The sequence below is a fragment of the Sceloporus occidentalis genome, unplaced genomic scaffold (genome assembly GCF_023333645.1).
Source record: "Sceloporus occidentalis isolate IW3139 unplaced genomic scaffold, rSceOcc1.0.p SCAF_8, whole genome shotgun sequence".
Classification (NCBI taxonomy): Eukaryota; Metazoa; Chordata; class Lepidosauria; order Squamata; family Phrynosomatidae; genus Sceloporus; species Sceloporus occidentalis.
In genome coordinates, this window is record NW_028316988.1 from 29,569,020 (window position 1) to 29,580,563 (window position 11,544).

Genomic DNA, 11,544 nt, shown 5'->3' on the forward strand with positions numbered 1-11,544 from the left:
GCCATCCTCCAGAACCATGCCAGGAAGGTCAAACGGGTGAGAGCTTTTCAGCTGCTGCCTTCAGCCCCAAACTCTTGCCTGCCTTGGTGAGCTGGGCCCCCCTGAGGAGGGACTAGATTTCCTTCTCAGACTCCTGCTTCCTTCAGCTGATGCCTGATGGTCAAACAGTCCATCGGCTGAAGACCAGGTGGGCTCTTAAGAAACTGGGGGCAAGGTAGGGAAGAAAGCAGCAGTGTAAGTGCATGCATGTGTGTCTGTGTGTGGGGGCATCAAAAGGGCAGGGTGCTTGCCTGGGAGGGCCACCACCAGGCAAGTGAAAGGGACATACCCTGGTGCTGAGCTGGAAGCCAGGAGCATCACAGCCTCTCTACCCCCAACAGGACCCCAACCTGAGAACCCACAGCAGTTAGCTGAATGAGGCAGCTCTCCTGGCCCCCAGAAGCAGACAAACGGGAGGGGACACTGCCTCTGGGGATGGGGTGTAATCTCAGTGCCCATCATTATTTTCCCCAAGGGCTGGCAATGTAGGACGGACCCGCTCTCCAGTAAGAGGCTAAAAGGCCCGCCCTACAGGCGGTCCCTTCAGCAGTGTTCCCAACCATGGACTCTGTGAGGACATCCCTTCCTTCCCTCTCTGCTCAATGTCCTACCACTCAGCCTCATTGGTGCTCCACAATGCTAGATACTGTGCAGCGGGGAGAGAATGACGCCCATCCCCACATTCTCCATAGCCTACTGAAACAGCCCCCAAGCTTTGTGCCTTCTCTTCATCCTGCTTTGAAATCCTTTTGGGTTTTCACCCTTCGCAACAACCCAGGGTCACCTAGCCTCTCTTCTCACTTCAGAGATGGCCCAGAGCTGTCAATCCCCCAGAGGGAGAAGGTCCCCCGAAGCCTCCCCTGGCTCTGCCTTCTGTGAGTGCCAGCGTTTGCCCAAGAGGGAGGCCATGCCAACTGCATCCGGAGCCTGGCTGAAGGAGACCCGTGGGGACTCTGTGTGTGGGCCAGCTCCTTTCTGCGCATGGCAGAAGCCCACCTGGGGTTGCTGAGGCAGTCTCTGGCTCCCATGGCTCCCTCAGCCCCCTGAAGGGTGTCTTACCTCTGCCATGAGGGCCATGGCCATCTTCTCTTTCTTCTTATCTTTGCCACAGTTGAGAATATGGATAGCCTGGGAACGGACCCCTGGTATCTGTGGACTATCACACTCTTTCATAGCGCTGAGGGTGGCAGAAAATCAAAGGAGGTCTCACTTGGTCATCCTGCTGACCCTTGACAGCAGAAAGACTGGACAGTGGGGATGACAAGATGGGCCACACAGAGCTCCCTGGGCAGCTGGGATGGAGAGACCTCTAGTCTCCTTTTCCTGTACCCCTTTCCTTTTCCTTTGAAGGCACAAGGGGCCACCAGCTGCTCTCAGTCCAGTCAGGGAGGATGGGGGGAAAACACACCCAAAATACAGATCTCTCTCTCCCGTGCTCTTGTTTCCTGGCTGCATGCAGAGCTTTCTGGACAAGGGGGCTTATGCCATGCCTGGGGAGCAGGATCCAGGTTGAAGCTATACATACCTGGCTAGCAGGTGAGTGCTCTGGAAGAACTTCCCCGGAGTGCCCAGCATCATCCAGCCCTCCTGGACCTGGACGCGGTTGAAGACGGCCCAATCCTTGGCCACCAAGAAGAGGCCCTTCACAATCTCCACTGATTTGCTGGGGACAGAGAAGGAGGAGACCATCAAGGTTGCATCAGGCGAGCAGATGCCCCACCAGCCTACTTGACCCTCGAGGCGCTTCCAATCCGGGCATCCCCAGGGAGATGTGTGTGTCTCTCTGTGTGTGTCTGTGTGTGTCAGCAGAGGCAGGACCATGGGCAAGGAACTGTGCACTCGGGGGAAGTGAAGGTGCATGATGGGGCAGAGGGCCCAGAGCCCCTACCCAGCATTTCAGCCTGGCACTGCTCCTGAGCATGGGCTCTCCTCCCGGATGAGTGTCTCCTGGGGTCACCCTCTCTTTCCCTCTCTGCTCCTCCCATATCTTTTTCTGACCCCACCACCACCATCAACCCAACAAAGGAACCAATTTAAGGTGAGGGGGCACAGCAGGTGCCTGGCCTCCAGCTGAGCCGCTGCCCTGGCTCTGCTCATGCCTGGGGGACTGTGGCTGTGGCTGGTTTCCAGAGGGGTCCTCAACCTTCCTTCCTTCCACCCCTTGGTTGGCACCTCCAGAAAGTGAAAGCATTGGGGTCCTACCTCATCAACTCTTTCTTCCTGGCTCGGAAGGCTTTAGGCAAAGCCAGCTGTTGCACATACTCCACCTGCCTCAGCACTGGGATGAAGAATTGATGGTGCATCTCCATCATGGCTGTATAGTAGTGCAAGATCCCGAAGGATTCGTAGATGACATTCATGGCCTGGAATTGAGGAGGAGGAAAGGAGAGATGTGGCTCTTGTGCAAGGAGCACTTGCACACTCATTCTCAGGCCATTCCACAACTGAGCCACCAGCAACAGTCTGCCGATGAATACAGTCAACTGCATGGATTTCCAAAGGAAACCATGAACGGAGAGCACCAACAGAAGAGTCCAGCCAATCTCTGTTGACAGCAGAAAAAGATGCTCTGCTGCCATAAATATAGAAAAAACAAATGTAATTACAGAAAATACAACAAGAAAGGAGGAAAATGAGATAAAAGAAATGACGGGTTTCAATGTAACCCAAAAAGCAAGATATTTAGGTATAATAATAATGAACAAACTTAGTTCAAAACAATGATGAAAAAAGTGGGAAGAGATAAAGAAAGATATGAAAGAATGAAGGAAGTTAAGATTATCCCTAAAGGGGAGGATCTCAGCTGTGGAAATGACTTTGATTCCAACATTATTATTTGTGTTTCGAACAATTCCTGAAATTAAAAATGATAAATATTTCACAGAATGGCAAAACAAATCTCTGAATATATCTGGGAGGGAAAAAAGCCAAGAATCAAACAAAATTATATGCAGGATGCCGTGGAAAGAGGAGGGTTGGCTGTACCAAACGTAAGAATATATTATGAGGCAAGTGCTTTGGAATGGTTGAGTACATGGATGAAAGTGAAAGAAAAGAAATTACTGAAATTAGAAGGACATGATCTAAGATTCGGTTTTCATATGTATTTGTTTTATGGGAAAGTTAAAGTGAATCAAGGCTTTAAGAACCGTTTTGTTAGAGCGTCTTTGTATAGAATCTGGGAGAGATATAAAAGATGGCAATGTCCCTATATTCCGATGTGGTTATCCTCCCACGAAGCGTTGTTTAATACTGATCCACAAAAGAAAGAGAATCGGTTAACATATGGTGAAATATTAAAGAAAAATAAGAAAGAATAGGAAATGAAACCAATAGATCAGATCAGAGCCGAGGGGCATAAAAGGTGTGAATGGTTCCTTTATCACCAAATGGAATCTAGATTCAGAATGGATCAAAAGACAATGAGGATTGCCAAAAGAAAAACAAATCTGGAGGAAATTATGTTACAGGAGAAACCTGCCATGTTATCTAGATTATTTAAAAAGAGATTGGAATACCAGTTTGAAGAAGAAACAAGAAAAGATAATATGATAAAGTGGGCGAAAGATTGTAGAAAACCATTGGAATTAATACAGTGGGAAACATGGTGGAAAAAAAGATTAAAATATACGGTATGTCAAGACATAAAAGAAAATGTTCATAAGATCATGTAGAGATGGTATCTTTCTCCTGATAAGTTGTGTAAACTATATGGAAAGGGACAAAACAGCCGTTGGAAGTGTGACAAGGAAAAGGGCGCCTTTTTCATCTTTGGTGGGATTGCCCAGAAGCTAAGAAATTTTGGAGAAGGATAAATAATGGAACCAAAGAAATATTAGATGTGGAATTAAAATTTAGGTCAGAAATATTGTTATTGAATATGATAGAGGATAAAGAGGAAAAACGATATGGTAAAATGATCTTTTATATGTTGACAGCAGCTAGAATGATTTATGCCAGATAAAGGAAAATAGAGACAAAAATTAAAATTGATGAATGGATAAATAAATGATTAGAAATGATGGAAATTGACATCACTTCAAAAAGATGGACAGAAAACACAAAAGAAAGTCCAAAATTAGAAGAAAAGGAAAATTTTGATACAAAAAATCTGGGAGAAACTTTATGATTTTATAAGAGAAAAATGGCCAAACATACAAAATCATCCACTAGTTGCAGTCCTAGACCCTGGAGCTTGGTGACAGAGCTTGGCAAACAGGTTTAGCTAACATGGTTGTTTTGTCCGTGTGTGGTGAAAGAGGCAGTAAAAGATGAGTTTGGGGTTCTGTGGGGTTAAACCTCTCCAAACTGAGAGAGTCTTTTGGTGAGGGTCAGTTGGGGAAAAGCTAGTTTGTTTGTGTGAGCTCAAGGGAGGCTTGCTTGTGTGTTCTTTAGTGTCTGTTGTTCTACTGCAATTTGGGGGCTTTTGTCTGTTGCATCAAGGCTGATTGTTTCTGTGAGCTGCGAGGAGGTGTGATAGCACTCTGTTGGGTGTATTCCCAGGTCTCAGGGAGGCAGGGCTTCTGCTGAGAGGAAGTGAGGCAGAGACTTGGTGGACGGAGGAGCTAGCAGCTACTCTCTGTCTATCTGCACCTGCAGCCCCAGTCCATGGAGCTTGTGGGGGTGGTCCAGAGTTCTCTTCAGTGCGTTCTTAAGACTACCGAGCATGATTAAAATGAGAAATAATAATAAATAATATATATTTTTAAAATTTGTACCCTGCCTCTCTATGAGAGACAATCAATGCGGCTTACATATTAAAACTCCTTACAAATCCCAGTATCCCCTACTCTCCCTCCCCTAAAACAGAATTAAACAATGAGACATTAAAATAATACAACATAAGATAGTCCAATTAAAATAAACAACGAGGGATTAGGCACAGGGCAGTCAATGGGGTAAACATATTAGGGGTGTGTGTGGCCAGGATTGCTATTCGGGGAAGGCCTGCCGGAAGAGATCCATCTTTTTAAAACTGTCTAAGCTAGTAATAAGATGGATCTCCTCCGGCAGGCCATTCCATAGTCTGGGAACGGCAGAAGAAAAGGTCCTATGGGTGGTTGCAGCCAATCTGGTCTTTATAGGTTGCAATACTTTTCCCCAAGGACCTAAGTGTGCAGGGTGGATTGTATGGAAGGAGGCGGTCCCGTAAATAGGTTGGAGCCAAGCCATGTACAGTTTTAAAGGTCATAACCAACACCTTGTGTTGCACCTGGAAACCAATAGGCAGCCAGTGGAGTGATTTTAAGACCGGTGTAATGTGGTCACTTCTAGATTTTCCCGGGACCAGCCTGGCTGTCATATTCTGCACTAGCTGAAGTTTCCGAACTAAGCACGAGGGTAGCCCCATGTAGAGCACATTGCAGAAGTCGAGTCGTGAGGTTACCAGAGTGTGTACCACAGTTGCCAGGTCCCCCGGATCCAGAAACGGACGCAGCTGGCGTATCAGCCGAAGCTGATAACAAGCACTCCTGACCGTCGCATTTACCTGATTTGTCATCTGGAGCAACGAGTCAAGAAAGACCCCCAGACTGCGAACACAGTGCTTAGAGGGGAGTGTGACCCTATCCAGGACCGGTGGTTGTATCACAATACCTGGATTAGGGGCCCCTACTGTGAGTACCTCTGTTTTGTCTGGATTTAGTTTCAATTTGTTTTTCCTCATATAGTCCATTACTGCTTCGATTAGCGAGAGAGTTGCTGCAGACACCTGCTGGAACTGCTGTGCCATGCTTGTCTTCCTGTCAGAGGATACAGTTAGCTATGCCTGCTCCAAGTTGAAGTTGGTAGCCCTGTTGGAAGAGAAGGTCCAGCAGCTGGAGGCCTGGGTATGGACGCTTCAGGACATTAGGAAGCAAGAGGTTTCCTGGGCAGAGAGGAATGGACTGTCCTGGATGGGGCACACACAGGGGAATTTTCTGGAGAGGAGGACATTTTTCATACACAGGAGGTCAACACTTTCAGAAATTTGACACACTGAAGTAGCAAGACCAGGGATCTGCTTGTGAACCTGCAGCTATAGAATTGATTTGAAGCTCTCTCCCTTATCAGTGATGTCCAGAAGATGATGACCAAAATGTGAAAGGTCTGGAAACCATGCCTTATGAGGAGCGACTGTGGTAGCTGGGTATGTTTATCCTGGAGAAGAGAAAGTTACGAGGTGAAATGCTAGCCCCGTTTAAAAGGATGCCATACTGAAGATGTTTGTTTTCTGCTGTTCCACAGAGTAGGACCCAGTGCAATGGATACAACCTACAGGAAAACAGAATCTACCTTGACAGGAAGAATGCCCTGATAGAAGAGCTATTCGAATGTGGAATTGTTGTCTGGGAATGTGGTGGAGTCTCCTACTTTGGAGTTTTTTAAACAGGCTGGATGGCCATTTGTCAGGGGTGCGTTGAGTGTGTATTCCTGCATGGCAGGAAGTTGGACTTGGTGGCCACTGAGGTTTCTTTCAACTCTATGATTTTATGATGAGAAGAGCAGCAGGTCCAATCTTCCGGGAATGTGAAGGAGACCTTGATAAAATCGGCAGAAGGAATGACCATTGCCAAGCATGGAAGGGGGTGAATGACGGTGGTGGCCTCCTTTCTGAAGGGTACAGAAGCAGTGGTTTGCAGGCCTGAGAAGATGTCTCGCGAAATGTGTTGTCTCCCTGGGGCGAGGATCCATGATGTGACAGAGACTGACAAGACTTGTCAAGCCTACTGACCATTACCCCTTCCTTTTGGTCCATCTGGGAAGCAATGGTACTGCAAGGCACAGCCTTCAGAAGGATTGTGAGGCTCTGGGTAGGAAACTAAAAAAGCTGGATGCACAGAAAATCCGTTGAAGGGCACGGTCCAGGAAAGGAAAGAAAAATAGGGAAGGGAATAACTGGCTCCGCAGATGATGCCACCGAGAACAATTTGGATCCCTGGACCATGGCCTGCAGTTTCAGACGTGGAGACTTCTGGCAAGGGATGGGTTGCACCTCAAACCGGTTACCAGAAATGTTTGTGCCAACCGTCTCAAAAATGCGGTTAGGAGGACTTTAAACTGAGTTACGAGGGGAACAGAGACAGTATTCTGGAGGACGCCAGTTCATCAAGAGATAGCAGTCAAAGTGTTATAGAGAGAACAAGGCAAATAGTGCAAGGATCCAACAACGGGAGAGAAAACCTTTACACCGGCAGCTAAGGAGAAAGTTCTATGTTGCATTAGTCTCTAAACTAAGGCATGGAGCATGGGAGATAAATAAGGGGAACTTGAACTCCTAGCACAGCACAGCAAATACGTTATAATAGGCCTCATTGAAGCCTGATGGAATTAGTCCCATGATTGGAATGTAGTAATAGAGAGGTATCACCTTTTAAAAAGAAATAGGCCAAACTAAATGTTAGGAGGAGCAGCATTATATGTCAAGGATGTGAAGAGACCCAGGACTTCAATCCTGGAAGGCAAGTGGAGAGCTCCTGGATAAAAAAATTAGAGAGGGAAACAACAGGAATGTTATTGTGGAATTCTACTACAGACCGAGGAACTGAATGATGCCTTTCTGGAATGGATGACCAAATACGGAAGGAACAATTTCAAACAGTTCCAGCGAGAAGGAAAAAATTACAGGCATCTAAAAGTAACCAGGATGGCTATCTAAAGAACTCTCACCTGAACTTTCAGATAGAAAAGGTGGGAAATCACCAAAGAGGAATTCAGACCAATAGCTAGCATGTGTCGGGGTAAAGTCAGAAAAGCGAAAGCGCAAAATGGAGCAAAGGACGCAATAGAGGAAGAAGCAGAGAAGTAGTAGAGGAATACCTGGCTACCCAAAATGAATGCAAGTCTCCAGGGCTAGATGAACTCGAGTTATTAACATTAAAAGTATTCATATTAAAAGTATGATTTAAAAAGTATTAAAGAATTGGCAGAAGTAACCTGGGGCCTCGCCCCTTCCTCCCCATCCTGGTTCCTTTTCGGCTGCTTCCCATCTTCTGGCTCTTTCCGTTAGCCCGTCCACACACTCCTCTTCATCTGGTCCTTCCTCCTCTCCTCCATCAAGCCTCCCTGTCCTCCCCACCTGGTTACACTCTCCTTTTTGCCCCGCACTCACTGGAGGTCCCTCCCTCAAAGCTGTGGCCCTCATTCAGGTGCGCCAAAGACTCTCAGGAATGGCAGATATCTTGATGCTTGGCAGATACCATCCATGTGTATGGGCTTTGGGGTGGCTTGCTTTTGCCTGTGTGTCTCTACACTAATTTATACTCAAATATTTGTTTATGTAAATATTAAAATTACATTATTACTTACACCCCCCTTATTCCTGAGAAGTGGCTTCAAATTCCACTGTATTACCTGAGGTCGGGAATGAGGTGGGGGCGCCTATTGGAGTTGTGCTGGGGAATGGGAGGTATGGCTGGAACAGAGCGAACGAATGTTACAAAAGAAGACGGGATCGCTGTTTGATAGCTATCCCGCCTTCAGTTCCCTCTGTTTCCCAGATTGCTTTGGAGAGCAGACCAACCATTCCACAGAACCTCACTCTGCTTCTCTGCAATGCCAGGTCGGTTAAGAACAAGACTCATGTCATCCATGATCTCCTCCTGGATGAGGATGCCGACCTGGCTTGCTTTACAGAGACCTGGCTGGGAGAGGACAGCGCAGTCACTTGGGCGCAAGCCCTCCCAGCTGGGTATTCTGTCAGTGAGCAGGTGAGGGGAAGTGGGCGGGGAGGCGGAGTAGCTCTAGTTTACAAAAACAACCTCACCTTGACCAGGATACCTGTCCAGAATACAGTCCACTTCGAGTGTATGTACCTTAGCCTGAGGACCAGGGATAGTTTGGGGATTCTGCTAGTCTTCCGACCACCCTGTTGTCTAGCAGACTCCCTAACCGAGCTGTTGTTGGAGTCCCCCAGACTTTTAGTTTTGGGAGACTTCAACATTCCTCTCGAGACCAGTTTAACAGGTGCGGCTCGGGAGTTCATGGAGATCGTGACAAACATGGGCCTATCCCAATTGGTCGCTGGGCCCACACATTGTGCAGGTCATACACTCGATGCGGTCTTTAGTACGTAGCAGAAAGATCCGTGGGCGGAGGTTACTAGTACCTCCACATTGTCATGGACGGATCACTTCCTGGTCAAGATGGAACTTAGAGCCTGTATCCGCCCCTCCGGGGGTGATGGGCCCTTTAGAATGGTCTGCCCTCGAAGGCTAATGGAACCAATCCGATTCCAGAAAGCCTTAGAGGGTTTAATGGTTGGGAATGCCGGTGATCCTGTTGATGCTTTGGTTAATACTTGGAACACCGATCTTCCCAGGGCTATTGACACGATCGCTCCCAAGCGTCCTTGCCATTCCGCTTCACACCGTAAGCCATGGTATACACCAGAGCTTAGGAATATGAAGAGGCTTGGACAAAGACTAGAGCGCAAGTGGCAGAAGACTCGACTCTTATCCGACAGAACTCGCCATAGGAACTTTCTTTGGTCCTATCGGGAGGCAATACGTGCAGCGAAGAGATCCTTCTTCTCTGCACGTATTGCGTCTGCAGAGTCTCATCCAGCAGAGCTGTTTAGGGTGGTGAGGGAGCTGACGCAGGTATCCCCTGCGCCAAATCCTTTACTTAACCCAACGACGGCCTGCTGCGACGCATTTAATAACTTCTTTGTAGATAAAATCTCTCAGATAAGAGCCGACTTAGACGCCAATATTTCAAGAGAAACTATAGGCGAGGTGTCCAGCGACTCCGTCGATGAAGTTATTCTGGATCAGCTACAATCTGTGAGTACTGATGACGTGGACAAGCTCCTTGGGAGGGTGAGGAAAACAACTTGCCCTCTCGACCCTTGCCCATCATGGCTGGCCGTCCGGGGGGGGGATGCATTGAGGAAGTTCCTTATGGATATCATCAATGCGTCCTTCAGGGAAGGACATATTCCATCTTGTTTGAAGGACGCGGCTGTTAGGCCGCTTCTGAAAAAACCTTCCCTTGACCCCCTGGATATGAATAATTACAGGCCAGTCTCTTTACTACCATTTTTGAGCACGGCGATCGAGAGGGCGGTTGCTCTTCAACTCCAAGCTGTCTTGGATGAAACCGATTATCTAGACCCATTTCAAACTGGCTTCAGGACAGGCTTTGGGGTTGAGACTGCCATGGTTGCCTTGACCAACGATCTGCGTCTGAGCATCGACAGGGGTAGTGTGACCCTGTTGGTGCTCCTAGACCTCTCAGGGGCTTTCGACACAATAGATCATGGCATCCTCTTGGACCGCCTGAGGGGTTAGGTATCGGAGGCACTGCATTGCAATGGTTCCGGTCCTTCCTCTCGGGCAGGTCCCAGAGGGTTCTGCTCAGGGACAGCTGCTCCAGTAAAAGGGAGCTCACCTGTGGGGTTCCACAGGGTGCTATACTGTCCCCGATGTTATTTAACGTCTATATGAAGCCGCTGGGTGAGATTATTCGGAGTTATGGAGCTGGGTGTTATCAGTACGCTGATGACACCCAGATCTATTTCTCCATGTCTCGTTCGTCGGCCTCGAATTTTGATGGCGTCTCTTCTCTCAATGAATGTCTTCGGGCAGTAATGGGCTGGATGAGGAAAAACAGATTGAAACTGCATGCGGACAAGACGGAGGTGCTCATGGTAGCAGCGCCGAAACCCAGAATTGGGTTGCAATCCCCAGTCCTGGATGGAGTCACACTCTCCTCCAGTGACTGTGTTCGCAGTCTGGGGTTGCTCCTTGACTCGTCACTCCTGATGACAAATCAGGTAAATGCGACAGTCAGGAGCGCCTGTTATCAGCTTTGGCTGATACGCCAACTGTGCCCTTTTCTGGAAGCAAGGGATCTCGAGACTATTGTACAAGCGCTGGTAACTTCACGTCTAGATTTCTGTAATGCGCTCTACATGGGGCTACCCTTGTACTTGATTCGGAAACTGCAATTAGTGCAGAATATGGCGGCCAGAGTAGTGTCAGGAACATCGAGGAGGGACCATATTACTCCGTTATTAAAGTCCCTCCACTGGCTGCCTATTAGTTTCAGGGCCCAGTACAAGGTGTTGGTTATCACCTTTAAAGGCCTAAATGGCTTGGGTCCAAACTATCTCAGGGACCGCCTCCTCCCATATAATCCTCCCCGCACACTCCGGTCCTCTGGGAGGAATTTGCTGCAGCCTCAAAGATATAGGCTTTCGGCTACCTGCCAGAGGGCTTTTTCTCTTGTCGCCCCCAGATTATGGAACGACCTGCCGGACGAGATCTGTCAACTGACATCTTTAGACAGCTTTAAAAAGGCTGTCAAGACGGATCTCTTCCAGCAGGCCTTTCCTGGATAGATAATCCCAGCCTCAGGAACCCTCTTCTCATGAGAGTCCCTAAGGTCCTCTCTGGAAATTTGAGTGGAATGGTGCCACAGTTTGCTGTTTTGTTTTTGTCTGTTTTGTAATGGTGTGTATGTGTTATGTTGTTTTAATTTGTTGGTTTTAATTATAATTGATTTAATAACTTTTTAAAGGGGGGA